Genomic DNA, 26,685 nt, shown 5'->3' on the forward strand with positions numbered 1-26,685 from the left:
GACACTTGTTATTATTTATTTTTTTTTATTTTTTATTTTATTTATTAATTTTATTACAATCCATACAAAACAATCAAGTTTTTACAAAAAGAAGAATTGAGTTAAGAACAGATCGATCCCCACCCCTGAGAGAGAGAGCGCAAGCCAAACGGTGTAAAATTTAAGGCTTGTTAACATACCTAAATTTATAAATTCTCTGTGCTTTATAAACTTATTTTAAAATATTACTGATTAGATCCTGCCATGTTTTTGAAAATTTGTTTGTCCTTCTCCACTTTAAGCCCCTCTAGAAGAACCCCAAACACAGCTGTTAATGGGTTAGGAGGGATTGTGAGTCCAAGGCTGTCTGAGAGGTAATTAAAATTTTTGTCCAGAATAATGTTAATTTGGTGCAGGCCCAGAACATGTGACCTAGTGAGGCTGGGACTTGGCTGCAACGTTCGCAGGTTGGATCATGCCCTGGAAACATTTTGGAGAGTTTTAGTCGAGACAGATGTGCTCGATATATAATTTTGAGTTGTATAATTGTATGCTTTGCGCATATGGAGCTCGAGTGAATTCTCTGCATTGCTACTTTCCACTCCTTTTCTGATATATTAATTGAGAGGTCTTTTTCCCAGTGTCCTCTTGGATCTTTGAAAGGAAGGGATTGTGAAATTATTTTATATATTGTAGAGATGGAGTCTAATTCCTTGAGATTGAGCAATATTTTTCCAGCGTTGATGAGGGTGCAAGATGAGGAAAATCTGGAAGGTTCTGTTTAACAAAGTTCCTGATTTGAAGATAGTGAAAGAAATGTGTAGCTGGAATGTTAAATTTGGAATGTAATTGTTCATAGGATGCAAAGACGTTGTCTATATAAAGATCTCTAAGCAAGTTAATTCCAAATTTTTCCAGATATTAAAACTGCATATGTTTGTGAAGGTTGAAAGAGGTGGTTCTCTTGCAGGGTGCCACAGATAGAAGCTTCTCCGTCTTAAAATGCTTTCTACATTGGTTCCAGATTCTAAGTGAGTGGAGCACAATTGGGTTATTAGTGTATTGCCGATAGCGTGTGTTTATTGGAGCACAGAGCAAGGAATACAAAGAAGTACTGCAGGATTTTACTTCTATTGCGGTCCAAGCCTGTGTATGTTCTTCTATTTGTGTCCAGGTTCTTATCGCCTGTATATTTGCGCCCAGTAATAAAACTGGAAGTTAGGTAGAGCCATGCCGCCTTCTGCCTTTTGTCTTTGTAGGGTCGCTCTTTTGATGCGTGGATGTTTTGAATTCCAAATAAATGAGGTTATTGTTGAATCTAATTGCTTAAAGAATGATTTATTAATGTATATTGGGATGTTTTGAAATAAAAAGGAGCTTAGGAAGAATATTCATCTTAACAGTGTTAATTCTTCCAGCTAGTGTGAGATGAAGGGTTGACCATCTATGCAAGTCTTGTTTAATTTTTTCCATGCAGACGCGAAATTTTGTTGATAAAGAGCTTTATGTTTACTTGTGATGTTTACCCTAGGTATTTAAACTGTTCTGCAATGATAAAAGGTAGGGTGTCTAATCTAATATTATATGCTTGAGAATTCACTGGAAAGAGTACACTTTTATTCAGATTAATTCTGAGACCAGAGATCTTTTGAAATTCTGTGAGTGCTGCTAAGACTGCAGGCACAGAATTTTCTGGGTCCGATATATACAGTACCATATCATCTGCATATAATGAGATTTTCTGTTCCAGTCCTTCTCTGCTAATCCCCTTTATCTGATCAGTATTTCGACAATGTATTGCCAGTGGTTCAATGGCAATGCAAACAGCAGCGGTGACAAGGGCATCCTTGTCTAGTGCCACGTTCTAGTTTAAAGTAGTCTGAGCAAATGTTATTGATGCAAACTGAAGTTTCTGGGTTAGTATACAGTAATTTAATCCATGCACAAATGTTGGGCCAAACCCAAACTTCTCCAATATAGTAAAAGGTATTTCCATTCAATCATGTCGAATGCTTTTTCTGCATCCAATGATAATAATATTTCTGGGGTGTTTGATTTAGTTGGTGAGTATATTACATTAAACAGGCGTCGAAGATTTGAAGATAAGTGTCGGCCCCTAATAAATCCAGTTTGGTCTTGTGATATTACGAGGGAGCACTTTCTCCATCCTTCTAGCTATGATTTTAGAGAGTATTTTAACGTCGTTATTCAGAAGTGAAATTGGTCTGTATGATGCACATTGTAATAAGTCCTTATTTTGTTTTGGAAAGACAGTGATTAGTGCTTGGCGAAAGGTTTGTGGAAGAGATTGGTTATCTCTGGCTTCTGTAAATGTTGCTAATAGGAGGGGAGCTAGCTGAGCGGAGAATTTCTTGTAAAACTCTGCAGGGTAGCCGTCAGGGCCTGCTGCTTTTCCACCTTGGAGTGACTTTATAGCATCTAGTAACTCTGATAACGCCAGAGGTTTCCACACTAAAAGCATCTATTTGTGGTATCTGTAATGTATCCAGAAATGCATTAGATTGTATATTGTCTTCTTTAAACTCAGTAGTATATAGGGATTTATAGTAGTCTCTGAAAGTGTGCATTATATTTTTGTGTTCGATGATTTTATCTCCGTTAGTGTTAGTGATTACGAGATTGCACTTCTTGCTTGTGAATTTGTTGAGCTAAAAGCTTATTAGCTTTCTCTCCATGTTCATAGTAATGATGTCTGGATTTGTAAATTAGTTGTTCAGTTTCTTTAGTTGTCAAGAGGTTTAATTCTGAATGTAGAGCCTGCCTCCTCTATGTAGAGTCTCGCTTGGTAGTCTGGCGTGTTCTTCATCTATTTTAGTAATTTCGCTTTTTATCTCTGCTACTTTCTTCGGATTTATTTCTGTGGGAAAGATATGAGATAATCTGTCCTCTTAAGAAGGCCTTAAGAGTTTCCCAGAGTATTCCTGCAGAGATCTCGAGGGATGTATTTGTCTCTAGAAAGAATTTGATTTGTTTGGATATAAATTCCGTACAATTCTCGTCAGCTAATAGAAGCGGTTGAGGCCATCTGGGGTGAGTGTATGGGGCTTAGTAATTTCAGCTCCAAGATCATAGGTGCATGGTTCGAAATAACAATAGCATCGTATTTACAAGATTTAATCTTAGGCAAGAAGTTATTGTCTATAAAGAAGTAATCAATCCTTGAGTAGCAATGATGTACTGGTGAGTAGAAAGAATATGTTCTTGAATTTGGGTTTAAAAACCTCCAGGGATCTGATAAGTTGTGATCAGTTATAAACTTTGTAATTATCTTTGCGGTGTTAGTTGCGTTCCCCTGTGGAGGAAGTCTATCTAAAAGTGGATTTAAAACACAATTAAAGTCCCCAGCCATTATAACTTTATGAGTGTTCAGATTGGGAATGGATGCAAATAAATTTTGTATAAATTCCTTATCATCAACATTAGGTGCATAAACATTTATCAAAATCATTTTACAGTTAGATAAGTCTCCCATGACCATTACATATCTCCCTTCAGGATCCAATACTACATCTGATGCTACAAATGGTACTGTTCTATGTATGAGAATTCCCACCCTCTAGTTTTCTTTGTAAAACTAGAATGGAACATTTGGCCAGTCCAGTCTTTTGCAGCGGAACTGATCCTTGCTTAGTAAGTGGGTTTCCTGTAAAAATACTATTTTAGCATTTAGACCTGTTAGGTGAGAAAGTACTTTCTTTCTCTTTAATTCGTGATTCAGGCCTTTAACATTCCAGCTTACGAAGTTAACTGTCCCATCATGGAGACACTGATTCTGAGTTTTTGATGTCATTTTATAGTCTTAACTGGAAGTGAGATAGTTTAGGTCTTAATTTCCTATTTCCCCAAGAGTTGTTGCCATGCAGCTTATTATTACGTTGATAGTTATAATTATAAAGATTGAGATGATAGATTAGGTATAGATCAAGCCTGCTCTCTTTCTCTCCCCTTAACCCCCACCCTCCTTTTGCCTCCCCAAGTGAGGCTAAAACCCACTTCACACAGTCCCAGTCCTCTGACATACCCAGAGACAGAGCACGTCCAAAGCACAACAAGCCCCATGCAGTGGCGCTTTATGGTTAAAAGATAGAGATATCTGTTACCAATATAGTCTTTAAAAGAGAAAAAAAAAGAATTTTGCACTTAAAATATATATATAGTCTTCAGCAATTTTAGTGCATTAAGATGATACACCCAGATAATAAACCCAGGTGATGGTGTTAAAGATGTGTCCAAAATAAGCATAACAAGTCTTAATGCAGTAATAGCAATAACAGTAAACCAAGGGTATGATATTGAACAGTCTCATTTAGGGTACACATGAAATAATTAGAAAAGAAAAAGAAAAAAAAAAAAAAGGAAAAAGTAATTAAGCACAATAAAACATAAACAGATATCGCCCTAGTAATACTAAGTAATAATAAGAATATATGAGAATATATGCTGATAAAAAACCCGTATTTTAAAACAAATAGATCAGACAGTAGATTATTAATCCTAGCTTTATCATTTACCGCCATGACTCACAATTATGTATCAGAATAGTCCCGGGATCAGCTTTCTTAATTCATTTTCTGCTTCTTCCTTGCTAGCGAAGACATAGAAATGACCTTGCCATTCCACTTTCAGTTTTGCCGGATACAGGAGGCTGTATTTGACTGGCTTGCGTAACGCTGTTTAATATTATAGAAGGCTGCGCGTTTAATAGCTGTTGCTGGAGAGAAGTCAGGAAAGATACGAATGTGGTTATTTTCATATATAATATCTTCCTTGTTTCTGAGGAGTGCCATCACCTCTAGCTTAAATGATAATCGTTCAAAACGAACTATAAAAGATCTTGGTCGGGTCTGACGGTGTTTGATCGCTGCGTCTGTGTAAGCGCTGCTATCTCAGATTCTGCTTTAAAGTCGCCCCCGATTATTTTAGAAAAAGTTCAGCTGCGAATTTCACAGGGTTTGAACTTTCTCGATTCTCCGGCAGACCTTCAATTCTGACATTATACCTTCTACTCCCATCTTCTAAAGCAGCCAGTCTGTCTCCAAGTTTTTCTCCGAGTTTTTATTTGGAACTGACATTTACTGCTCTTTCCTCGGCACTGGCAGCTAAATGTTTGGCCATTTCAATCCGATTCGTGAATGTCTCCTTAAGATGCTCCAATTGATCAGCAAGCGTGCTCAGTTTAACCGAGTTTTCCTGAATGCGCTCTTCAATTTTACCCAGCACCTGTCGAAGTTCAAGTTGCACCTCTTGACGCAGCCTTTCATTTGCCTGTTGGATTTCCTGTTGGAATTCCTGTCGCAGCCATTCATTGGCCTGTTTCATCTCCTGTTTCAATTCCTGTTTCAGTCTCTCAAGTGCCTTTGCCCTTGCTTTCTCATTAGCCTTCTCGCTTTTCTTTATATCTTGCGTGAGCTCAGCGAGCAACACTTTCAGTTCAGATAGTTCAATTGTGCCTTCTTGTACCGTAGATGAAGCAGCAGACTCTGCTGAAGCCGGTGTCCCCGCTGCTCCAGGCTCGTGTAATTGCGTAATTGAAGCCGTGGACTTCCCGGCCCTTTCCAGTTTCAGGTAATCTTCTCCAATCGGCGAGCTATCCACATCTGCACTCACGATCGCACCTTCGCTCCCCTTTTCGCTCTCAGCCGGCGACGATGTAGCGGACCGTGGTCCCGAGGAGTCTGTGCTTTCGCCCATCTGATCCAGGTCTGTCTCTGATAGGCCGTATCTTGAACTGGGCTTGCTGATCGCAGCTTGGATGTAGCTTTAGTTTTTCGATTCTTTCAAACCCCCCTTCTTGTTGGCCATGTTTATATGTGCTTACATATACTGTAGCAGTCCCTCTCGGGTTGAATAAATACAGGATATCTCAGAATAATAAGCAAATAATATGAAAAATAGCACCACTGCTAGCGGAGCTCCACTTCAGACGTCCATCTCTCGCATCAGACGATACCAATTATTTTTTTTATATCCTCCTGCCTCCTCCAATCTCGCTTCAGTTCCTCACACGCATTGAATGTTGTTGCAGCAGCGCAGTTACCTATTTCTTTTGCTACTTCAACGATGTTTAATTTATAACCAGCTTCATATTTTCTTCTGATCAAACGCTTCATCGTAGATAAGGGATGCTGTTATGATAAAGGTGTATGAGGGTGTAAGGTAGAAAAAACACAAATCAGTGCAAACATTGCTTTGGAATAGTTCAAGTATTACTGTGTGGTCATGTAGGCACAATGGAGAGTGAGAGAGAGGAAGAGGTTAGGAGCACACGCTGATGCAGCACATTGCTGTACCCACATAGAAAAATAAAGGCAGTGTGCTCCATGGTTACTCTCTCAGGTGGGTGTTAGCATATCATAATCCCTTGTACCAATATCGTGAGTTTTCCACATTCAACTTATAAAATTATAAATTATACTGTTAAATCAAGTCCTGACTTATCTGCGGGAGAATTTATCTTTGAGTATATACGGTAAGTCTGGAAACACTACTGCCATTCTCCTCATTACTAGCTAAAATATTTTAAATGTGGACATTGAAGAAAGACTAAAGAATTTAAAAAGGTTAATTTTATGAAACTTTCTTTCTCTTAAATTAAAAAAATAAGCATACTGAGGGAATTCCATATATAGAACAGAACTGATCAAAGAATGCAAGCGCATTATCGCTGAAGATTGAGATTCCTTACATTTCCCAGATACAACTAGTGAAAAGCTCAATGGGTCTTCTGGCAGCATCCATTGCTAACATTATCAATAGTTTGTCACTGACTGACACAGTTCCTAATACTCTAAAAGTGTCAGTTAACAGACTTGCTGAAAAATTCTGGGCTAGACCTTGTCTGGCTTTTACACTGGCCACAGTATAGAAACCCGTATTGTAAATGACATTCTAAAATTGTCTGATCTCCTACAGTAATTATATTGTTAGACCTAAGCATATTTTTCAATACCACTATTACATAGGCCTGGTTCTTTACGTGTTTCCAGTTGTATCTATCATTTGGAAACATAATATCCATTGTCATTCTTATGTAGATGATACATAGCTAAATATTTCATATAGACAAAGCAAAATGTCACTAATAATGACCTTAAGGAGTTCTGCAGGTGCATTAAAAGACTGGATGGATGAGAACTACTTGTCTTTGAATGCAGAAAAAACAGAGATTCTTTTTATTAGGGATAATGATGCAGACCACAGTATTTAGTCTCTTTTTAGCTCAGTTGGACAACCATTAGTTTTACTGAGTTAGCATGCAACTGAAGTGTTATTTTTGACACCAGTATGACTTTGAAAAATCACACTGCAAAGCTATCTAAAACCTATTTTTTCCATCTTAAAAATTTGGAAAATTAAGTTTGTTTCTAAATATACGGGATACTGTGAAATGAATTAACACATTTATTATTGACTGTTACAATGCATTATTCACCAGCTATTCAAGTCATTCTTTATGCAGCTGTTAGTTACTTTAAAAGGCTGCTGCAAGAATCCCTACAAGAACTAGAAAGAATGAACACTTAACTCAAGTTCTTAAGTCATTAGGCCTGATGCCAAAATCCTCCATTTTATATATAAAGCTTTTAATGGCCAAGTCACTGCTTACATATCATAACTTATCACTTCTTATAAACCAAAGTGTGCATTTAAATCTGAAGATGCAGAGTTATTAAAAATTCCAAGGCTTAATAAAATAACAGTGGGAGATTGAGCTTTAAGCTACAGACTCCCATTGCTGTGGAACATGTATGAGATGCACCTTCGGTTTCAGCTTTTAAATCCAGACTGAAGACTCACTACTTTAGTCTAGCCTAGACTAGACTAGATCCAGGACATGATAAATAATTTGATAAATGTGATACACTTTTATCAGAATGTACCATGTGCAGTATGTTACATGTATGTATGAATGTATGAATATCACATGAGTATGAATTACTATTTTTTATATTAATTTTTTAGGTTTTCATCTTCATGATTCTTATTCGGCTTTCCTGATGTTCTTGTTATTTAACACATTATTTACATGTTAATGGGCCTGATGCTGAACTAACTTCAGTCTTTAGTGTCATTTGCCTGGGTGTCTGCTCTGCTTGTTGGTAACTGCAATTATTAACATGGAATTGAAGGAGTGAAATACACTAAAAGAGGCAAAGAAATAGGGAAAATGTATTTAAAGTTTCTAAATGTTTTATAGACATAAAATGTACACTGCTGTGCTTTTCTTAATGCAGAATCTCCCTCTGCTACTCACTGTTAATTCTTTTACTGAGGTGGGGTCAACCACATTGGTTCTCCTTTTCCATTTATTTTTGCCTGCTGTAATGTCTATTGTGAGATGGAGTGCCTTCAGATCTTGCTTTACTGTGTCCATCCATCTTTTCTTTTGTGGCCGATGTCTGCATACTTTTGCCTTCATTGACACAGTCATTTTCCTCTTTGCACTGCACATGAGCAAACCAACTCATATGTGCTTCATGCAGCTTGCCTGCAATACAAGCAAACCCAAGTCCTCTCATTCCTTTTCCTAGAATCCATCTCAGCATCCTCATTCTGTTTTTCAAATGTATTTTACTATCAATTCAGAGTTGTCCCCTTGTTTGTTTTGTAAACCACTTGTGATGGTGTGATCTATGAAAGGTACTGTTGGTTGACTTATCATAATTGAATTTTTGATGCCGCAGAAGGAGTAGTCAAATCTATGCTGGATGGGATGCCAAGTCAATTGCATGGCACATTCATACAACAAGGCCATTTTAGAGACGCCAGTTAGGTACAGTAGGCGTGGGATCTCCTCATGTCTGAATTGTTTTCCTCCCTCATTCTAATAACACACTTGTTTGCTTAACTAATAACTTTAACTCTTTCAGGGCGGATGTCGACTTCTGTTAAACGGTGACAAAACCCACCATTATGTTATACTTGGACTCCCATTGCTAGTAGGAAAGTTAGCTTTATTGGTTTGACTGAGATTCCCTGCACTTGCGTGAGCAGCAGAGGTAAAAACAATGGCAAAAATGGCATCGACATCTGGTGAGAGAGTGAAGTGAATGCATAAAGCAAAATACTTTGTGGATGAGGGTTTGCATATTATTGCTGAATTGGACTCTGACTTGTCAGACTTTGATACAAGTGATCGGAAACGAACATGAGGTACCAGCATCAGCTGATCACAGTGCTGAACAGGTTCATGTAGCTAACACAACTATGGCAACGTTTGCCTGGGAGGACTAGCACTTACAATGATAGGAGGTGCAAACCAGATTGTGATGCACTATGAATGCATATGACTTCAGCCAGGCTGAAGACCTAATCAGCACATCGCCATCTCATAACAGGCTTAAGCTTCGAGTTTGGTATGTTTCTGTCTAGCTGTTTTAGCTCTAGGCCTGTCTCAAGAAATGGTGACACACAGACAGACAGACACACACCCATCATGTAGATATCCATGTTTTTGGTTTTGGGGACCCTAAAACGTCAAGATCTGTCAAAAACCGGAGATCAAAATATTTGACGAATCTAAAGCTTTCACTCCTTCCCCATAGATTATAGGTTATAGTTGGGGAGGGCACAAAGCAAAAAAGAAATGTAACCAATCATACCTTAAATGTTTTAAGCCATCTGGGATAAAGGTGTCAGCCAAGTAATAATTTTAACATGCTACCAGAAGAAAAATTGTATTCAAAAATGACATTTGCTGACGTACTACCAATGCATATGACTCTAGCCTGGCAGACAGCCTGGCATGCATTCCTGACGAACTGGCGGCCACAGCATGTAGCAACAAACATTTTATGTTTATTTCCGTGTGAAACAATTGATTTGTGTGCTTCTCAGTAAACTGTTTTTTGAAAAAAATATTAAGCCCTGTAAGATTTAAACTGTCCCAGCACCCAATGCAGGACTGTTTCCTGCCCTTGTGCCCAGTTCTGCCCAAGAGAGACTCTCTGTCTGCAACTTTGCAATGATTTATGGGAGTTCACTAAAGAGAAGATAGAAAGATGAATTGACCTGGTCTTAGCGACTGTGGGGGTTGTACATCATGTCCAGGGTTGTAACTGACTTTTTTTGCTACTGCAATTCTGCTCCCCTTGAAGATGGTTAATAAAATGTAATGGGTGGTAATATGCTTAAATAAAACATCTGACAAAACTCAGAAGTACATGTGGGTGTCATAATGGAATAAATGAAAGAACAATGGGTTGCATTGATTACATGTTCAGTATGAAATATTTAAACTGAGGTAAAACATTGACGATGTGGGTCTGGCTGATAAATGTAAAATGTGTATATTGCTAAAGGGGGCAATTCTATGTCAATGTCAATTTTATTTATATAGCACATTTAAAACAACATAGGAATGCTGTGGCCAAAGTGCTTTACAATAATAGAATTAAAGAGAAACATACAATTAACATGAATAACGTAACTAGAAATAAAATAAATGAACATAAATAAAATAAATAATAAATAGAAGTAATGTAACATAATCACAATGAGGAAACCATTAGTATTACTGAAGGTCACAGAATGCAAGTGAATAGAAATGAGTCTTTAATCTTGTTTTGAACAGTTCAATTGTAGACGACTCCTTTATGTGATGAGGTAAAGACTTCCACAGGCGAGGAGCAGCAGCTGCAAACACTCTGTCCCCCTTGGTTTTACACTTGGTACGAGGGACAACAAGAGACAACTGACCAGAAGATCTAAGCACTCTTGATGGTTGGTGTAAAACACACAATTTGGATAAACAGGCAGGAGCAAGCCCGTGTAAAGATTTAAAAACTAGCAAAAAGATTTTAAATTCAATTCAAAAACTGACAGACAGCCAGTGTAAAGAAGCTGATATTGGAGAAATAGAATCAGACTTTCTTGCCCCAACCAGAAAGTGAGCGGCAGCATTCTGGACCAACTGTAACCTCCGTATCAGGGATTTGCTAATCCCAGAATACAGTGAGTTGCAGTAATCGAGGTGAGAAAAGATGAAAGCATGAGTAGCTTTCTCAAAATCCCTAGAAGATAAAAAAGGCTTGATCTTGCCTAATAGATGAAGCTGGAAAAAACAACTCTTGACTACAGAATTTCTCAAAAGAGAGGTTACTGTCAAAGATAACACCACGATTGCGGACTTGAGGTTTGCAAAAGACAGAGAAAGTGCCAAGAAGTCCAAGACCATTTTGGGCTTTAGCTGATGGACCCACTATAAGCACCTCCATTTTATTTGTGTGCCTCTCAAGCAGAATTAAATAAAAAGGTTAGAAAGTAAATGATTTTATTAACTAATGTGTTCACTTTGCTCCATAACAGTACTTTTAAGTTTTGTGCTCATAAGAGTTATTTATTAACACTTTAAAATCACCTCATTTTTCTTTTGTCCATCATCATTTGGCTTACCAGCATTAGAAAACTCCCACACATAATACGGTATGCTATTTGACTCGACTTGATGTCTAGTTATGCAAGACTTTGAGTATTTTTCCGGTTCCTCCCTATTTTTGCCCTCTAGACCTGAAATATCCTCATTTCTAGGCCATTTTTTAAACCAGATTTTGTGTGGGAAATTACAGCCTTATGATAGAGTAAACCAATAGTTGTCTTCATCAAATATAATCAGAAGGACTTGACATTGTGCATGCCACATCAACCGACCCCAGTTGTTTACTCTGTAATGGGATACAAAGGGTCAAAGTTACTCCTCACAAAACTAAGACAAAATGGGGATCAGTAATATAGGCATGTGGAGTGTTATTTTATGCTATTTCAAAGTTGCTGATCATGAATATAATATTTTTGATATTTGATTTTTTATAGATGGTCCAACCACTCTAAGAGACACTCCCAGGTTAAAATGACAGATTTTAAACATAAGCATGTTGGGAATTTTTTTGAAAATTTCTTGTTCATCAATTTCAAATAGGATGTTATCTTTAATTTTTAATCCTTTACTTATGGTCTAGCCATCGATGGACCTCTATCGGAGGGTGAAAAATGACAAATGTCTATTACAGTCGAGAATCTTCAGACTCAAGCATTAAATTGAAGCACACTTTTTAATATTTCAGATATCCGATGTAATTATTCTTGTTTATTATGTACTTCTCCCTCATAAAGTAACTCATTATGTTTCTCATGAACACCCCAAGTTGGGGCGGCTCACGCTAATTCAGACTTTTTGCTCTTCAGTGTACTGACAGTGTTTGAATGTACAGGTATTCATGTATTCAGGTATTCCAGTATGCAGTCCCAGCACTTTGACATTTTTTTCTTTGGAGTATAGCCCCTTTTTCTTTCTTATGAAAACTTCGCACAACCTTCCGGTACTATTATGCTAGATGCATTAACCTGCTACTGTCTGTAGGGATTGTATGTGGGAAGAGTAGTAAAAAAATTGTAGCTAAACTTTATTATCCATGCACTAAGTTATATAAGAAATTTCACATTTCATTATTGTGTACGTTCCAATACTCTTTGATTCTGCTGGTGGGAAATAAACCATGAATGTTGGTTATAATGTTAGTTGGTGTGACGAATGGCCGGGACCCTTGCCCAGCTGGGACACCTCCACGCTGGAAGGACCGGAGGAGCCAACCTATCCAGAATGTTACCTTCCCCGGACCACTAGATGGCAGCCCCCCTTGGTTGCAGTGGTGCCTCGGACTCCTGCAGGGCTTCATGGGAGTTGGAGTTGGTTACAGCCCTGTTGAGATCTGGGGGTGCCACCAGGGGGTGCTGCAACAGCTACTGAGCCCTCTTGGGCAGTTCTTCTGCTACACCTGGAAGTGCTGCCGGAAGTAGGTCAACGAGCACCTGGAGCCCATCCGGGAGTGTTATAAAAGGAGCCAGCAGTCGTTACTCTGGGAGCCAGAGTCGGAAGGAGGAGGAGGGGGACGACGACGACGAAGCTTGCCGGAGGGAGAGTGGAGGAGTGAGAAATAGAAGGAAAAAGGAAAAGGATTTGTTTAATGTGTGTTTGTGCCTAAGACTGTGTTGTGCTTGTGGGAACAAGGAAGGTGTTGCCCAGAACAGAAATAAAAGAAAATAAAACGCTTGTGTGCTTTGAACCCGTGTCCTATGTCTGTCTGTGTCAGGGCTGGCCTTTACATTGGTTACAAAATGACACGGATCTAAATGCAGACCGCTGTAGCTCTGTAATTCGCTGAACAGCCAGTTGATTTAGTTCTAGTTCAAGCAGTTAATTGGTATTATATAACATAATGAAATTACGCAGCTGAACCTCAGAGAAAGGTCTGCCTCTGACCCACAGAATACGACAGTGACACTACCTTGCTACTGCATACACAGTCCTACTAAACGACATGCCAACTACTCGATAGTTGTCACCTGAGTAAGGTAACCCTGTCACAACCCTAATCTTATGTAAGGTGAGATGAGGTGATTCATACTTACAGCCAAGGGTCTTAGTCAAACAATAGGGTAATAATATTCTCCAGTCGCAGTAATACATCTTTCATTATTATTATTATTTCACAGGGTTTCATGTTTTCTGGCACTTGGAGGGTCTTTTAATATTTGTTTTGATCTGTGCTACACCAGTGTTTCTCATCCTTTATGATGATCCCAGTTTTGTTTTTTTAAATTAATTGACAACACACTAGCAGCAACTGCAAACTGCCCCCTTGGTGAAACGAGTGTGATTGGGGTTCCCTATGGTGTGATAAGCTCACTTAGAAACAGAGAAACATATCACACAGTGCTGCTGATCACTTAGATGACATGCTATGACCCAATCAAGACCCAACAATGGCAAACCAGTTTGCAAGCCCTGGTTTTACAAACTCTGTCTTACACAGACCCAGTGTGTAGACACAAAGATTCAAACATTGGTTTGTGCTACTCTATACTGGCAGTTAAATTATGTGTACCAGTGAAACCACACCAGACCCATACAGCCTCTGTTACTGTACAATGAGCTATACACTTAGTGACTGACATACAGCTAAATGGCATGTCCCAAATGGAGCAGCAAGTCAGTGCATGACTGTATTTCATACAAGTGAAACATGGGGTATGCCTTGAAATGGGTGGGTTAAGAAAGATGGAAATGAATGGGGTTATCACATAAAATCAGTAATGTACAATGAATGCAGTTTCATTGGAGCTGGACAGAGTGGAGCTCTGGAGTTCTGAAGCTGGACTCATAGAGTCTACACATTGGCAAAACAAGAAGGAAAAGCCAAGGCAGAAGGAAAAGAGTAACATCAAAATTAAAGTCGAAACACACTGAAACATGTACTGGTGGTCAGCATTATGAACAAGCCTATTAATGCTATTAACAAAGATCTTGTTGACATAACTAATGATAAGAACAATATCAGTTCCTGCAAACATCCATATGGGCCCACAAATAACCCATTTGAATTTTTACCAAGTGAGCCCACTTCACAATTTGTCTATGGGCCATATACAGTATAGGGAACTGGGGGGCCTAAACACCATGGGGCTCTCCTTCACTATTTCCACAGGGAACCATGAAGTCTGGCCCAAACTTGGCCCATTGAGGTTTTAGGTGATCATATGGCTTCTCACGCTAATATGCTATTATTATATTTTATAGTGTTATCTTTGATCCTGCTAACGTAAGCACTGCTTAAGTCTGAATTTCATGATCTGGTCCTGTGTTTCTTGTATAGTTTTATATTTAATTTAATAAAGCTGAAATTGCAATAAAATATTTCATTAAATCACAATACACTGTTAAGGTTTAATCGAAATGATTTATGGGAATCTTTGTGATTATTGGTGATTATCAAATGTATTATGATTTTCAAGCCACACTCCTTTTCATCAGCTTCAAACACAGAACAATTTTTGTACTGTTTTTACAATTTGTGTTGTAATATTCAGTAACAAGGGGTAAGTATACATTTACAGATGTTCTATAAGAAACAACTCTCGGCCCCCTGAGAAGACTTACTTTTTTCCCTTATACCTACTTTTCTTTTAATTGCCTGCTTCCTTATATTTTTATTTTTCAAATAAATGCCTGAATCTTAAGTAAGCAATGTGAACAGCCAGACTGTTAGTCAAGGGAACAAATCGCTGTACTTTTGTTTACAGGAAAAGCAGCTAAATATTATAATATTTATAAAAGACAAAAATAGACTGGGGTTCAAACAGTTTTGATGCCATCATACACCAATGTTGTGGAATTATTACATTTAAATAATTGGAATTTGTGTGTAGGATGGTACTTTGGGCGTATGGAGTACCTGGCCAGCTCTTGCAGGCTGTTTGGTCTCTGTACAGCTGGAGCAAAAGCTTGGTTTGCATCACTGGCTGGTTGCATTGCTGGCAGTAATTCAGACTTGTTCCCATTGTGTGTGAGACTTTGCCTGTGCTGCCCTTTGTCACCGATTCTATTCATAATTTTTATGGACAGAATTTCTAGGTGCAGCCAAGGGATGGAGGGGGTCCAGTTCTGTGGTCTCAGGATCGTGTCTCTGCTTTTTGTGGAAGATATGGTCCTGTTGGCTTCATTGGGCTGTGACCTTAGATACACACTGGGGCAGTTTGCAGCCAAGTGTGTGAGAGCCAAGATGAGGATCAGCACTTCCAAGTCCAAGGTCATAGTTCTCAGGAATGGAGTGCACTCTCCGAGGTGGGGATTGGGTGCTACGTCAAGTGAGATTGTAGGTATCTCAGGATCTTGTTTACAAGTGAAGGATGAAGGGAACTGAAAATCAATGGGCTGATTGGAACAGCTGTGGAGGTTGTACTGGTCAATCGATTTAATAGTCAATCTACGTTCCTACCCTCATCTATGGTCACAAGCTTTGAGTGGTGTCCAAAAAATTAGATCACAGATTTCAGCAGCGGAAATTAGTTTCCTTCACATGGTGTTTGGGCTCAGCCTTTGAGATAGGGAGAGGAATGCAGAAATTTGGGAGAAGCTCAAAATAGAACATCTTTTGCTCTGCATCAGAACGAGCCAGTTGAGGTGGTTCAGACATCTGATTAGGATGAATTCTGGACACCTCCCTAGGAAGATGTTTTGGCCAACAGAGTGTAACTGCAGCATGCAATTCCTATGATGTTAGTCACATAATGCCACAACATCACGTAATGCCCATCAAATGCCTAATTACACTGTGGTTAAGATTAGGGTTGTGGAAGGATTGTCTAACTCAGAAGGTGTTTTGCGATTGATGTTGTGGGCATTTTGCCACCTATGTCATACTTATTGTGGGCTGCAGTTAGACCCATCTCAACCCAGGATATCCTGGAGTGATATCTCTCGGATGGCCTTTGAATGGGGTGTTGGAGGAAGTAGTGGGGAAAAGGAAATCTGGGCATCATTGCTTAGACTGTTGCCCCAAGACCTTGACCATGATAATTGGCAGAAAATAGATGGATAAAATTTGTGCACCTTCATTAAAGAAGAATATGTCATGATCAATAGAAATATTTACTGGTATCTTTTATTCATAGTGAAAATTTAAAATGTTGCATGATGTTGGTGGTATTGACTGACATGAATGCCAACATTTGAAGATCTTTTTTATTTGTATAGTTTAGAAGAATTGCTCAAAGAAGAAGTGTACTGATACCAATTTTTAAGAATATGGGGGATGTGCAGAGCTGTAGTAACTACAGGGGCATAAACTTTATGAGCCACAGCATGAAGTTATGGGAAAGAGTAGTAGAAGCTAGGTAAAGAAGGGAGGTGATGATTAGTGAGCAGCAGTATAGTTTCATGCCAGGAAAGAGCACCACAGATGCAATGTGGCCAGAAGGAGTTGCACTGCGTTTTTGTGGACCTGGAGAAAACTTATGACAGGGTGCCTCAAGAGGAGTTGTGGTAATGTGGAGAAGTATGAAAGATTTGTACAGGATATGTACAAGATTAGAGTGAGACTGGTGAGGATTGTGGTAGGAGTGCTGGATGCATTCAACATGGAGATGGGATTACATCAAGGATTGGCCCTGAGCCCTTTCTTATTTGCAATGGTGATGGACAGGGTGACAGACGATATTAGACAAGAGTCCCTGTGACTATGATGTCCGCTGATGACATTGTGATCTGCAGCGAGAGTAGGGAGCAGGTCGAGGAGACTCTGGAGAGGTGGAGATATGCTGTAGAGAGGAGAGGAATAAAGGTCAGTAGGAACAAGACACAATACATGTGTGTAAATGAGAGGGAGGTCAGTGGAATTGTCAGGATGCAAGGAGTAGTGCTGGCGAAGGTGGATGAGTTTAAATACTTGGGATCAACAGTACAGAGTAATGGGGATTGAAGAAGAGAGGTGAAAAAGAGAGTGCAGTCAGGGTGGAAAAGGTGGAGAAGAGTGTCAGGAGTAATTTGTGACAGATGGATATTAGCAAGAATGAAAGGGAAGATCTACAGCACCAGCTATGTTATATGGGTTGGAGACGGTGGCACTAAACAAAAAGCAGGAGACAGAGTTGGAAGTGGAAGAGTTAAAGATGCTAAGATTTGCATTGGGTGTGACAAGGATAGATAGGATTAAGAATGAGTATATTAGAGGGTCAGCTCAAGTTGGATGATTTGGAGACAAAGTCAAAGAGGTGAGATTGTGTTGGTTTGGACATGTGCAGAGGAGAGATGCTGGGTAAATTGGGAAAATGATGCTAAGGATAGAGCTGCCAGGGAACAGAAAAAGAGGAAGGCCTAAGAGAAGATATATGGATGTGGTAAGAGAGGACATGCAGGTGATGGGTGTGACAGAGCAAGATGCAGAAGATATGGATTAAAATGATCCGCTGTGGCAACCCCTAATGAGAGCAACTGAAAAAAGATGAAGAAGAAGAATTGCTCAAATTCATGTTCATATTGTGTCCCTTTTCAGTCCCTGTTACATTATGGCATGTGCATATAGTATGCCTTTTTAGTTGTGTGGGTGAATGGAAAATGACAACCAAATTATTTAACTATTTAGTTGATATCTCTATAAGGGGCAGGTCTCTGACCCAGCGCCCTGAGTACCACCACTTATTTTTTTCTCCTTCCACCACTGCAGAGTGCATCATAACTGCAAAGTGGTTAGAAACTTTGCCTCACAGAGTGATGCGACCGAATACAAGCCAGTCCATGCCATGGTAGCATCGTATGCACCCACTTTGTTCGTGTTGACATTTTTTTTCCCTGGCTTTTCAGATCCTCCTGATGAGCCTAAATTGGTCCTATGTGTGTGAGTGTCCAGGGTTGCCTCCAGCCTTGTTCCTGAAAACATACACTCCAACTCTGGCTCCTAGTGATCCCATATTACAAAAAAAGCATTTTCACTGCTGCCTCGCAGTTAGGAGACCTGGGTTTGCTTCCCGGGTCCTCTCTGCATGGAGTTTGCATGTTCTCCCCGTGTCTGCGTGGGTTTCCTCCGGGTACTCCAGTTTCCGCCCACAGTCCACAGACATTCAGTTTAGGTGCATTGGCGATCCTAAATTGTCCCTATTGTGTGCTTGGAGCTTGGGGGTGTGTGTGTATTTGCACCCTGCGGAGGGCTGGTGCCCTGCCCGGGGTTTGTTTCCTGCCTTGCGCCCTGTGTTGGCTGGGATTGGCTCTAGCAGACCCCCGTGATTCTGTAGTTAGGATATAGCGGGTTGGATAAAGGATGGATGGATTTTCATACAGAAGTGTTTTAGCAGTAATAAAAGACAAATATCAAAAGAAAAACATCTGAAAAATTGGTGGCTGATCTCAGAATATATGGTAAGTTTAAATAGCCAAAAAGACAAACTCTAACCAATGGGATGCTTGAGAAAATAAACCTCTAAGGTTCCCTTTTGCCAAAAGACTGCCCAGCTTCCAATGGGCATTATACAGTACTTATATGTGATGAAGCTATTTAACAATATCTCAGTATAAAGTGTGTATGGGTTATGATTCATACTGCCTGCGGTGGGTTGGTGCCCTGCCCAGGATTGGTTCCTGCCTTGCGTCCTGTGTTCTCTGGGATTGGCTCCAGCAGACCCCCGTGACCCTGTGTTCGGATTCAACGGGTTGGGAAATGGATGGATGGATGGATTCATACTGCTACAATTTCAACAAGCTGCTACAAAAAAAAAAATAGCTTTTCTTGGTATTCCTGCTAGGAGTGTATTGCAATATTGTAGTTGGCCTAAAAATAAAAGTACTTGTTAATTTTTCAGGACCTTACAAAGATATAAAAGATCAAACTCATGCTATGTTTCTTAAATGGAAAAAAACAGTCTTTGCAATCTAGTTAACTTGTGATTTCCTTTTGGGTCTGAATTCCTGAGAACACCTAGACTCTTTACTTCTAGCTTAATTTGCAAAGCTAGATAATTAAACATTTCCCTTAAGATCCTCACTCTTTTACTGCAGCCGGTAAGTAAAGTTCCTGTTTTTTTGCGTATTTCATTTAAGAAAATTACTTCTCATCCTTTCTATAATGCTAGTAAGACACTCAATCAGGAAGCTGAGAGCCTTGGGATTACCTAGTGCTATAGATAGGCATAGATGTGTGTCATCTGTATAGCTATGACAATTTACCTCATGGGCAGAAATGATCTCACCTAATTTGAGTATGTAAACTGAAAATAATAAAGGACTTAGGAATGATCCCTGAGGCACACCATACATAATGTCATGCATTTATGACTTATAGTCACCAAGACTTACAAAGACTCTTCTCCTGGTTATGGATAATTGAATGCAGTTTAAAGCCCGACCAGAAAGACCAATCCACAGCTTAAGGCAGTTAAGGAGAACTTTGTGAACTGTAGTATCAAAAACAGTTCTGAAATCTAAGGGAGCAAGAGCTGATATATTACTTGTATCAGCATTTCGCAGTTATGATAAAAAGTAAGTGCATTCTGTATAATGCTTTTTTATAAACATATATAGGCATGTCAAGATTCAAACCTCATTTAAGCAGTATCTGTATATAATGGTGAAGTAATATGAGAAACATCATGCCATACCATCATGGTATAATTTAAATAAAAATAAATGCAAAATTGACATGTAGAAAATTAAGTAAACCCCTACATTTATCATTACCTCAAATACCTAAAATTATAATCAGGGGCACCAGTATATCATTTGAGACAATCTTTGAGGAACCTGTCTTATGTAAACCTCAGACATTTAGTATGATTTGCTCTTTGTTGTTGAAGTGTGTGCTATAAATATGCTTAGATTGAATTAGCTCTATGAGGCCTTCAGAAAGAACATTATAGATGCATACAAGTCTATTAAAGGATTTTAAAAAGATCTCCAAACAATCGGAACATTCCACCATCTGGAAAATCATCTACAAGTGGAGAAGATTTCAAATAACTGACAACTTGTCCAGGCCAGGCCACTCCAGCATGTTCAGCCAAGGAAGAGAACACAAGATGGGGAAAGAAGTCCCTATGAACCTAGGTGGCTCTTGCCACTGTCGATGTCAAAGTGTTTGAGTATACCATTCGAGGCCACACAAATTTGATCTTCAAGGGAGGTGTGCTGCAAGGAAATCTTTGCTCACTGGAAAGAACATCAGGGCAAGACTAAAGTTTCTCCATTAACACCAAAACAAAGACCAGCACTTCTGGAATAATGTGCTCTAGACAGATGAGGCAAAGAGAGTTTTTTGACTACAGTACCAGAAGATATGTTTGAGTAAAAACAAAGGCAGCATTTGATCAGAAGAGACTGATACTAACTGTAAAGTATAGTGAAAGAAATGTTATAGTTTGGGATTGATTTGCTGCATCAGGGTCTGGAAGGCTCACCATTACAGAATCCACTATGAATTGTTCATTGTAATACAGGGTGCATAAAGATAATGTGAGTCCATCTGTCAAAAGATTGTACCATAGTCAAAAGTGGACCTTGCAATATGACAAATACCCAGAACATACCAGTAAATCCAGTAAGGAATGACTGGAAAGAAAGAAATGGAGGATTCTTAAATGGCCAAGTCAAGGCCCACATCTGAATCCCTTCAAGATGCTCTGGAGGAATTTGAAAATGAGCATGGGAGACTACCTTGAATATCATACGGATGAATGGGAAAAACTTTCTCCCAGGCAATATCAGAGATGGTAGACAGTTAAAGGAAACTCCTACTTGATCATCAGTCTCCATCTACATGATTGATCACTTTCTGTCCGGTGAGGTGGCTTTTTCACTTCCCTCTTTCAAATACACTTCTCTGTACCCACCTCTCTTCTTCAGGTCTCAAGCTTTTGTCACCTTTCTGCTTCCTGCTTCAAGTTCTTTCTTTCTCTCTGTCTCTAGCCTGGGATGGACTGAAATCCTATTTGAGTTCACTCCTGGACAACTACTTTTGCCTACAGCGAAATAAGGTAAAGGTTCTTCTAGCAGATATAGAGCCCTCACTACCCAGAAAGGGTCTCCCAGTCAACGTCCATAGCTCCTGCACTGTGACTAGTGCAGCAGAGTACAGCTTGGCCCAACTGAGAACAGTCTGTCTCTTCACTAGCTTCTTGCCTGCCTCTGCTCCAGATCATTGTGTTTCAGACTTTTGTGTTCTCTGGAGGTCACCTACCCTGATACTGGCCACCTGCATTTCTCTAGTACAATAAGGGAATCAAAATGCATTCCTCCCACAGCACCATACTCTCTCTCTCTTTCTCTCATGCTGATGCCCTTGGAGGTTTTATGCCCAGAGCACCACTTGCAATAACAAAGCACACCACCTCCAAACAATGCCATATCAATGTAAACTGCTTAATCCTTCTCAGTGGTTGCTCCTTGTAGGACACTGCTACTCATCTTGTATTCATTAATGTTAAATTTGTCTGCTTGTATCACCTTGCACTTGATCACATTAAAATGAATTTGCCAGGTTTTTGATTGTTTTGAAGACTGATCAATTTTTTGAGCAGAAATTTAATATAAATGAGACCAGTCCAAAGTCAGACTCTTGAAGAACACCTTTGATGACCCATAAGACCCAGCATCTTTGTTGCTTACCTTACTATAACATTTTCTAAGGCTACCTAATCCTAAGCAGGATCATGAGTATCTGTATATAATGGTGAAGTAATATGAGAAACATCATGCCATACCATCATGGTATAATTTAAATAAAAATAAATGCAAAATTGACATGTAGAAAAATAAGTAAACCCCTACATTTATCATTACCTCAAATACCTAAAATTATAATCAGGGGCACCAGTATATCATTTGAGACAATCTTTGAGGAACCTGTCTTATGTAAACCTCAGACATTTAGTATGATTTGCTCTTTGTTGTTGAAGTGTGTGCTATAAATATGCTTAGATTGAATTAGCTCTATGAGGCCTTCAGAAAGAACATTATAGATGCATACAAGTCTATTAAAGGATTTTAAAAAGATCTCCAAACAATCGGAACATTCCACCATCTGGAAAATCATCTACAAGTGGAGAAGATTTCAAATAACTGACAACTTGTCCAGGCCAGGCCACTCCAGCATGTTCAGCCAAGGAAGAGAACACAAGATGGGGAAAGAAGTCCCTATGAACCTAAGTGGCTCTTGCCACTGTCGATGTCAAAGTGTTTGAGTATACCATTCGAGGCCACACAAATTTGATCTTCAAGGGAGGTGTGCTGCAAGGAAATCTTTGCTCACTGGAAAGAACATCAGGGCAAGACTAAAGTTTCTCCATTAACACCAAAACAAAGACCAGCACTTCTGGAATAATGTGCTCTAGACAGATGAGGCAAAGAGAGTTTTTTGACTACAGTACCAGAAGATATGTTTGAGTAAAAACAAAGGCAGCATTTGATCAGAAGAGACTGATACTAACTGTAAAGTATAGTGAAAGAAATGTTATAGTTTGGGATTGATTTGCTGCATCAGGGTCTGGAAGGCTCACCATTACAGAATCCACTATGAATTGTTCATTGTAATACAGGGTGCATAAAGATAATGTGAGTCCATCTGTCAAAAGATTGTACCATAGTCAAAAGTGGACCTTGCAATATGACAAATACCCAGAACATACCAGTAAATCCAGTAAGGAATGACTGGAAAGAAAGAAATGGAGGATTCTTAAATGGCCAAGTCAAGGCCCACATCTGAATCCCTTCAAGATGCTCTGGAGGAATTTGAAAATGAGCATGGGAGACTACCTTGAATATCATACGGATGAATGGGAAAAACTTTCTCCCAGGCAATATCAGAGATGGGTAGACAGTTAAAGGAAACTCCTACTTGATCATCAGTCTCCATCTACATGATTGATCACTTTCTGTCCGGTGAGGTGGCTTTTTCACTTCCCTCTTTCAAATACACTTCTCTGTACCCACCTCTCTTCTTCAGGTCTCAAGCTTTTGTCACCTTTCTGCTTCCTGCTTCAAGTTCTTTCTTTCTCTCTCTGTCTCTAGCCTGGGATGGACTGAAATCCCTATTTGAGTTCACTCCCTGGACAACTACTTTTTGCCTACAGCGAAATAAGGTAAAAGGTTCTTCTAGCAGATATAGAGCCCTCACTACCCAGAAAGGGTCTCCCAGTCAACGTCCATAACTCCTGCACTGTGACTAGTGCAGCAGAGTACAGCTTGGCCCAACTGAGAACAGTCTGTCTCTTCACTAGCTTCTTGCCTGCCTCTGCTCCAGATCATTGTGTTTCAGACTTTTGTGTTCTCTGGAGGTCACCTACCCTGATACTGGCCACCTGCATTTCTCTAGTACAATAAGGGAATCAAAATGCATTCCTCCCACAGCACCATACTCTCTCTCTGTCTTTCTCTCATGCTGATGCCCTTGGAGGTTTTATGCCCAGAGCACCACTTGCAATAACAAAGCACACCACCTCCAAACAATGCCATATCAATGTAAACTGCTTAATCCTTCTCAGTGGTTGCTCCTTGTAGGACACTGCTACTCATCTTGTATTCATTAATGTTAAATTTGTCTGCTTGTATCACCTTGCACTTGATCACATTAAAATGAATTTGCCAGGTTTTTGATTGTTTTGAAGACTGATCAATTTTTTGAGCAGAAATTTAATATAAATGAGACCAGTCCAAAGTCAGACTCTTGAAGAACACCTTTGATGACCCATAAGACCCAGCATCTTTGTTGCTTACCTTACTATAACATTTTCTAAGGCTACCTAATCCTAAGCAGGATCATGAGGGGTTGGAGTCTATCCCACCAAACACAGGGCACAAGGCCATCTCATGGTGACAATACTTATTTACATTATTGGCTATTTGGTACTTATTTCTTTGTGCATCTTTAACTGATTTCTTAATAGAGTAGTTTTAGAACCACTGTCCTCCCCAGGAATCACTACCTTATTGTGGTAAAGAGGTTTGTGTGCCCCTGTGACTCTGGGAGCTTTCTTGTCTGGAGCAAAAACTCCTGGTAGAGCCTCCCTGTGCAAAATGGTCCCAGGTAAGAGATCAGACAAAGAGCAATTCACAGCTCCAACGAAGCAAAATCATAAATTTAAAAACAGTACCTTACCTGACATGTGGTTACTGGGACCTCCTCCTGGAGCCATGCCACATGTGAGCACCTGGCACTGCTCACGGCCCTGTGGGCCCATCACCTTCAGGAGGAACAGGGGCATTGTGGCTGGACGGTCCTTTACTCTGAAGTTGCTCTGACCCAGAAAGCCCAAGGGAGTAGTGAGGGTGGACTAGGAACACCCGGGGGAGGCTCTTATGCAGAAGACTTTCAGCTCCAACCTCTGAAAGAATGTTTCTCACATCCTGAGGGTTACCATGAAAAACTCCTGAAGCAGCAGAGCGGCACCAACAGGCCAAAAGGGCTGTGGCCTTGGTGGTCAGTGAAGCAAAAATATGGGTGTGGGAGGAGTTCAGAGAGTGAAAGTGACTGTTGATTGAGGTTCTAGAAAAGCATCAGGTGACTCAGAAATGGAAGACAGGGTTTCACCCAGGTTGTTCTTAGCAAGGGCGGACAAGTGCTGACCCAGACTAAGGATGTTGTCTGGAACACTTTGAGGAGCTCCTGAACCTGATGGACGCACCTTCTGTGGAGGAGGAAGAGGTAGAAGCTGATGGGGGATCAATGCTCACTTCCATGAGGGAGGTCACTGAGTTAGTTAAGTAACTCCACAGTGGTAAGGCCCTGGGGGTGGATGAGATCCTGAGAAATACTGAAAGCTCTGGACATTGTTGCACTGCCATGGCTGACATTCGTTTTCAGTGTTGTGTGGTCATCTGTAACTGTGAGAGTGTGCCCAGTCATGGAACCTCAGATCCAGGAGGAGCCATGTGGATTCCATTTTGGCTGTGGAAAGGTGAATTAGCTCTTTATCCTCAAGTGGATTCTGGAGGGAGCATAGGAGTATGCCCAGTCAGTCTACATGTATTTCGTTGACTTACTGAAGGCATATGATCACGTTCCTCTAGGGATTCTGTGAGGGGAGCTGGGGCCCCTAATAAGGGCTATTTTGTCTCTGTATAATCATAGGGAGAGCTGTGTCCGCATACTCTGAAAAATATCAGCACCAGACTCCACCAGGGCTGTGCTTTGTCTCCTATATTGTTTGTAATTTTCATGAATAGAATATCAAGGTACTGCCGGAGAATGGAGGAGTTGCAGTTTGTTGGCTTTAGAATTATGTCACTGCTTTTGGCAGATGGTGTGGTCCTCTTATCTTCATTGGGCTGTGAAGTCTAACATGCACTGGGATGGTGAGAAGTGGCAGGGATGAGGATCAGCATATCCCTGATCTGAGGCCATGGTCCTCAGTAGGAAAAAGATGGACTGTACTTATTGTTTTAGGTGAGTTACCATCTCCTCAAGTGGAGGAGTTTAAGTACCTCGGGTACTGTTTACCAGTGAGGGAAAAGGGATTGTGAGATTGACAGATGAATAAGGGTGGCAAACTCAATTATCCCATCGCTATACCAGTCCATAATGGTGAAGAAGGAGCTGAGTCAGTAAGCAAAGCTCTTAATTTATCAGACGAACTACATCTGTACCTTTACCTATGGTTATGAGTTTTTGGTAATGACAGAAAGAATAAGATTGTGGGTACAAACAACTGAAATGAGCTTTCTCTGCAGGGTGTCTGGGCTCTCTGTTAGAGATAGGGTGAGAAGCGCAGACATCAGGGAGAGGCTCAGATTAGAGCAGCTGACCCTCTGCATTGAGTGGTGCCAACTTAGGTGGTTTGGGCATCTGGTACGAATGCCTCCCAGACTCTTCCCTGTGGAGGTTGTATGGGCCGACCTCCTGGGAGGAGATCCCGGGAAATCCAGGGCTCGCTGGGTGTATTATAGTCCCCAGATGGCGTGGAAACACCTTAGGATTACACATTATGAGTTGGCAAGTTTGACCAGAGAAAGGGACATATCGGTCTCACTGCTTAAAACTGTTTCCCCTACGACCAGGTTTAAGGTAAATGGTGGAAAATAGATGTTGTATACTATTTTTCTTTTGATTTTTTTGTGTACCCCAGTCACAGTTTCTGGTACTCTTCTATATTCTTCTTGAATGCACAAAATTAGTTTTAATTGTCACATAACCTCTAAAGAGTGAGAAGAGATGGTCTCTGAAAGAGGAAGAAAGAAACTGGAACCTCCAGTGACTGCTATCATTGTGAATGTAAAAGAACTTAAATGAACAAGTACAAATTATCCTCAAAATATAAACAACCACTTTTCAAAGATTTAGGTTCACAAAGAAGTTTTTTAGTACCCTTTTTTGGGATGCACAATCCAGTGTGTTTCTTTGTGCCGGTCCTAAGCCAGGATAAATGGGGAGG

This window comes from Polypterus senegalus, chromosome 6 (genome assembly GCF_016835505.1).
Source record: "Polypterus senegalus isolate Bchr_013 chromosome 6, ASM1683550v1, whole genome shotgun sequence".
NCBI classification, from domain to species: Eukaryota; Metazoa; Chordata; class Cladistia; order Polypteriformes; family Polypteridae; genus Polypterus; species Polypterus senegalus.